Raw genomic sequence first — 5,772 nt, 5'->3', positions numbered from 1 at the left:
GACGTGTATTCAATTCTTAGGTTTTCACATGCGATAATTACATGTGCACATGAGAACCGAAGAGCTTGGAACCTCTCACAATTATAATTCCCTCCTGTTAGGTAGACACAATATGATGCCCTTTACATGTCCTAGTCCGACCTACCATGCCCTGTGACTCAAAATTTTAGATTTTGATATGAATGGCACACTACATACATAGTGTTCGCTCTCGTCGTATTTCTTTTGATTTCTTTCATTACATCCTTACACCAAGTATGGCTATCTACTATCTGTCCAGTATATATTGTCGCCCTATTTGGAAACAATGCAGCTAGGTGAAAGTATGTTTCTTTCACAATTGAGGTTATTAGTAAATAATGCATCCCCTTTCGTACGAAATTGATACACTCTGCTAAGTTTGACATCATGTGCCCGTATCGTAAACCCTTGTCATACGATTGTGTCCACTGTTCGAAGGGTATATTGGTGAGGTATACCGTACATAGCTGTTAATGGCACCCAAGTTGTTCAACATTTCATGAAAACAATGTTGGATGAGCTCATAACCTATTGAGAAAAGCATACCCATAAATGCAAACAACAAACAAAATAGGGTACAACATGACTGTGCAGGTAGTGCCAATTATATACCCATGTCAATGACTGCATCTCACTTTCCAAAGTCATTTTGAGTGGTAGTTGGATCCGACATGTCGTATGCAATGCCTATGATGAGTGCGATCCCAAAGGTTACCCTAGTGCTCAATAACTGACAAGATTCCGGTTCCTCTATTTGATATGACACATATGCCGGGCTGTGGGCAAATACAGCACTTAACCTGCTCAGAAAGAAATCTTAATTATCTATCTTTTCTTCAGGAGTTATTGCAAATGTAACCGACAGAATCCTACGATTACCGTCCTGAGCAATGGTAATCAACAACTGATGCTTATACCTTTCGTACAGCCAGGTGCCGTCAATTTGCACCAAAAGCTTGTAGTGCTGGAAAGCTTCTCTGCATTGCTCAAAGGTTCAAAAGAATCAATAGAATACTCTTTTTCCAGGGACCAATCAATCGTCGAAGTACGCTGGGTGTGTTTCTAAATCGGTTATAGAACCTAAAATGTATAGATCCAACACTTGACACCATTGCCAAAGATAGTTGTATGAACTGTCCCAACCATGATACAATTTATCCATAACTTTATTTTTCGACCTACGTTTTGTAGTATGATGGAGTGTAGTCGAACTAGCTACAGATGTTCGCAATCAACACTGGGACAAGAATCCTAGGACTCACCTTCACTATCGATAGAATAATGTTAGAAATCATGTCAGAGTCTAGCCTAGAATTATCTTGACTTGCACCTGTCACAACACAGGTATGTGGATCAGAATACTTCTTTATCATCCACAACCCGATCTTCTTCCATAAAGATGCTATGATTTTCCAATTATACCTCTCGTCATGAATTGCGCAGTTTTCATCGAATTTCTCAAAATGAGACTTCGTAACATGGTAGTTCATATCGCACTTGAAGCTGTACCGCTCTAACACAGCAAGGAAAGCGTATTTTCTTGGGTATTCCATACCAACTTCTAGTACTTGTACGTCACGCAATGTGCTTACATGGTCAGGTATTCTGTGCGATAGACGCGAAACTTTAAACCACCCTCGACCGATAGGTCGATGTTTATCATGTGATGCCAAGGTTCATATGCCTTGTATCACAGATCTGGATCTGGAGCATTTTTTAAGTCGTCATCATCGGACCTGCAAGGTTCTGGTTCCATTGGAACTAGCTCTAGTTCAGAAAATAGTGCAACAAACCATCAAGTTTGCACTGCTAAATTGGCTCAGGGCCTGACTCCTTCCCGTCAAATACATCTGTTGTCCCTTAATCCTCACTTGCATCTTCTTCCTCATCTGCGCCGTTATTGTCCCCTTCTAGTAAGGGGTTCAATACACCTTCACCAGTCCCCGTGGAAAGGAGTAAGTTATCGATTCTTCTATAGCCCATGTGTCTGCCAAAATCTGCATTGGTTTGGTGTCTGATGTACCTTAATGAACCTCTAGTATAAGTGCTTTCAGCCCATGACATTGACCCACACCAAAATTGAAATTAAACGCACTAATTGAATGTCAAGATTAGAGTTATGCCCCATACATCGATTGGTACTGGCTCCCAAAGTTTAGATTCGTGTTAGAGACCGACGAGTGTCTACCCATAGATATTTCAGAGGCATTATAGTAGGAGCTTTGTGACAAGCCAGTGAACCCACCGCACAATCATGTAGTGGGACTTTCTGCTTCAGCTCTGGTTCTAATATACGGTGCAACAGTGGCTGAAGATAAGCCAGATCCATCAACCTCGGCAAACTCGGCGTATAACTCAATTACAATATTTTCACTTGAGATGTGCGATGATATGACCGTCTCAAGTTGGAGCTCATCATTCATATCAAACAGGTCATACCTATAGGGGTCAACGGAAACAAGATATCTACATTGCAATGTAACGGCCTAATTTTCAGTGGTGTCGAAAATGGTGATTTGAGATCACTAAATTCGACAAATAAGATTGAACAAGATAGTAATTTAATATTTATGAGTCAAGTAAGAATTTAGAAGAATTTGTGAAATGGTGAAATTAGTGAATTAAAAGAATTTATTAGGTCAAACGGGTCAAAAATGAGGTATCGAGACCTCAAAGTTGAAAATCGAGCTATAAATATTTTTATAAATATTTATGGAGTGTCATTGAGTTAGTATTAAAGTTTCGTTAGAAAATTTTAACGTTTGGATGGCTAATTAATTGAAAAGGATTAAATTGAAAATAGCACAAAATTTGTTAAATTGTGAGTAAATAGCTTAAGTATTTAAAAAGATGGATTTAAAGAACAATTAGACCCAAAGGTTAATGGCTGGACGGTTTGGGTATGAAATAAGCAAGAAAACAATGTGAACAAGGGGCAAAATTGGAAGTAGATAAAAGTTAATAGTTAAATAATGATGTAATTGAAAAATCTAGACATTTTCTTCATAATTTCTCAGCCAAAACGCCATAGAAGGTCTGGAGAAAGCTGGTTTTTCATATTTTTACATCATGTGAGTCTAATTCTTGCTTTTTCTTGATAATTTTTATGTTTTTATGACTTTTACAATTAGGTCCACTTGTAGAATTCATTAGTTTTTGATTTTATGGGTGAAATTGGAAGTTACCCTGGATGGATAAGGGAATTTTATGATGAATTATTATGAAATTTAAGTTCTAATTTAATATTAAGGTGGTTTTATTAAGTGATTTTGATAGGAAATGATATTTAGGACCTAATTGTGAAAAAGTTGTGAATTGAAGGTTGCTGTTGAAATTAAGAATATAAAAGGTTTTGAAATAGTTTATAATGATAAAATAAAGTGTTAATTGAGAAAAATTAGTTCAATTGATGGGTGAATTGAGTAGGGACTAAATTGTGAAAATCAGAAATTTTGGGGTAAAAGTGCAATTTCGAAATTTGAACAGCATAAATTGTGAAGTGAAATAGAAATCAAATAAATGCTAATGAGTAGAAATATTTTATATTATAGATCAAGAATCCAAGAAGAACGAGGAAAAGAAAAAGTTGCAGGAATAGTCCCAAAATTTCAATATCTTCTACAAATTAGCCGGGTAAGTTCATATGGTTGAAATTAGATGTTTATTTGTGAATGATTGAAGTATATAATGTGTTATTATATACGAATTTGTTGTGGGATTGTGTAGATTTTGTTAATGAAAGAATAAATGTGGAAATGCAAATTAGGAAAAACGCAGGATTGAGTACGTTCGTATCGTGACGTGTGATGAATTGACGGATAAGACCATGGTTGTTCCATGGCAAAGTGTGAAATGTAGGTATGGTATCATCCATACTGAGTTGTGAAATGTAGGTATGGTATTATCAAATCCATACTGAGTTAAGAAATGTAGGTATGGCATTTCCCATACCGAGTTAAAAAATGTAGGTATGGTATTTCAATGAGGAAAACCATACTGAGTTGTGAATCGTGGCATTGAGCAACGACGTACTCAATTTCGTAAGCCGTTTCCTAGTTTGATTATAAGAAATAAAAGAGAAGTGATCCAAATGAAAGAGATTGAGTAGTTGTTACTGTTGAGCTCAACTATGTGAATTATTATAACAATGCTTGTGAATCGCAGAAACTTTAGTAAATGTTTTGGTATTGTTTGGAAATATTATGTTTGGTAAGCATTACTTTTAACCTATGAACTTACTAAGCTTCAATAAGCTTACTTGTGTGTGTTTAATATTTTTATGTAGATTGACTTGAAGTGAAGTGGGTAGATCGGATCAACACAACAAAGCACACTATCCAGATCAATTCCGGTAGCTTTTGTTTTATGTTTGAAGATTTATATGGCATGTATAGAGTTTGAATGAATTGAAGTAAAGATGTTATAAACTAGTTAACAATATTTGTACTAAAATAGTTTTCGGTAAGTAGCAGTAGTTTGACTTTGAAAAATCACTAAAAATAGTAGAAATGGAATTAAATAATGAATAAATTATGGAATCGAATCTCGATGAGTCTATTTTCATATGGAAGAAGCAAAACAGGTATATGAGCTATATTTTATGAGATGTTTAAATTTTTGTGAAACAGGGCCAGAGCAATTTCTGGATCCCTGTTCTGACTTTGAAATTCACCATAAATTTTACAAAGATAATTAGAAGTCATACTTTATATGTACAGATTCCTTATTGAGTCTAGTTTTATTAGAGACAAACTGCATAGTCATTGAAGCTCTGTACAGAGAGATATCTGATTCGTAATACACAAAGGTCAGAGTAGTCAAACCCTGAAACAGGGAGATTTTAAATAATAAACTGTACTAATTGGCTTGACCAAAATTCTAGAAAAAATTGGTAAGTAGATATATGAGTATAAATTCAGAGAAAATTTACGGATTTGGATTTCGAGTTTTATAACTCGAGATATGAATTATTTAGCAACTATGACACAGTTGGACAGCTTGTCTGGAAAGTGTGATATAAATTGTTTGAATTGTTTAAGTGCTCAAATAAGTTTAGTAATGCCTCGTGCTCGACTCCGGCGACGGTCTCGGGTAAAGGGGGCGTTACATTTATTGGTATCAGAGCCTGGTTTAGTCGATTCTCGGAACGAATTTGATGTGTAAAGTGTTTAAAAATACATGCCATATAAATCGTGATAGTGTGATGTGAATGATCCGATCTAATTACTAATTTTTGTTATAGATTGTAAGGATGTCGATAGACCCGATGGTGCTAGTCGGAAGAGGAAGTTAATAGTAGAATACAGACTTCTAAGCGAGGAACAAGTGGTAATGTCCGATTTCTTTGATGAGAGAGGAAGAACTTAAAAATATGATTTACGGATTAATGAATCGGTGGTATCATGAAACAATACAAGGAAGAAGTCAGCACAACAACCTCCTCCTCCCCTCTTGTACCACCGATTACAACCCGGTTGCTCCTCCTTTAATAGATGAATCTAGCAAAGAACACCAATTGAAAAACTCGAAAAGTTTGGAGTGAAGAATTTCGAGGAGATCGGACGATGATCCGGTTAAAGCGAGTATTGGTTAAAGAGTTTGGAGAGAGTTTTTAAGCAGATGATGTGTTCTCCTGAGGACTATTTGGGATGTGCGCTTCACTATTGAAAGAAGAAGCGTATAATTGGTGGGAAACCATTGAGGCGATGGTACTGCAGATAAACTTACGGAATTCTTCCAAAACGAATTTAA

General features: G+C 36.0%; 1 long non-coding RNA gene across 1 annotated transcript; it reads left to right on the top strand.

Moving 5' to 3' along the window:
• Nucleotides 1-3,611: 3,611 nt before the first annotated feature.
• Nucleotides 3,612-4,564, top strand: LOC128295111 (uncharacterized). The gene is made up of 2 exons (XR_008285425.1): nucleotides 3,612-3,654; nucleotides 4,307-4,564. It is a non-coding gene; the product is annotated as an uncharacterized LOC128295111 (long non-coding RNA).
• Nucleotides 4,565-5,772: the final 1,208 nt, after the last annotated feature.

The sequence above is a fragment of the Gossypium arboreum genome, chromosome 7 (genome assembly GCF_025698485.1).
Source record: "Gossypium arboreum isolate Shixiya-1 chromosome 7, ASM2569848v2, whole genome shotgun sequence".
In the NCBI taxonomy this organism is placed as follows: Eukaryota; Viridiplantae; Streptophyta; class Magnoliopsida; order Malvales; family Malvaceae; genus Gossypium; species Gossypium arboreum.
The sequence above is the reverse complement of the archived record's forward strand: the minus strand, read 5'-3'. Positions and strand labels throughout refer to the sequence as shown.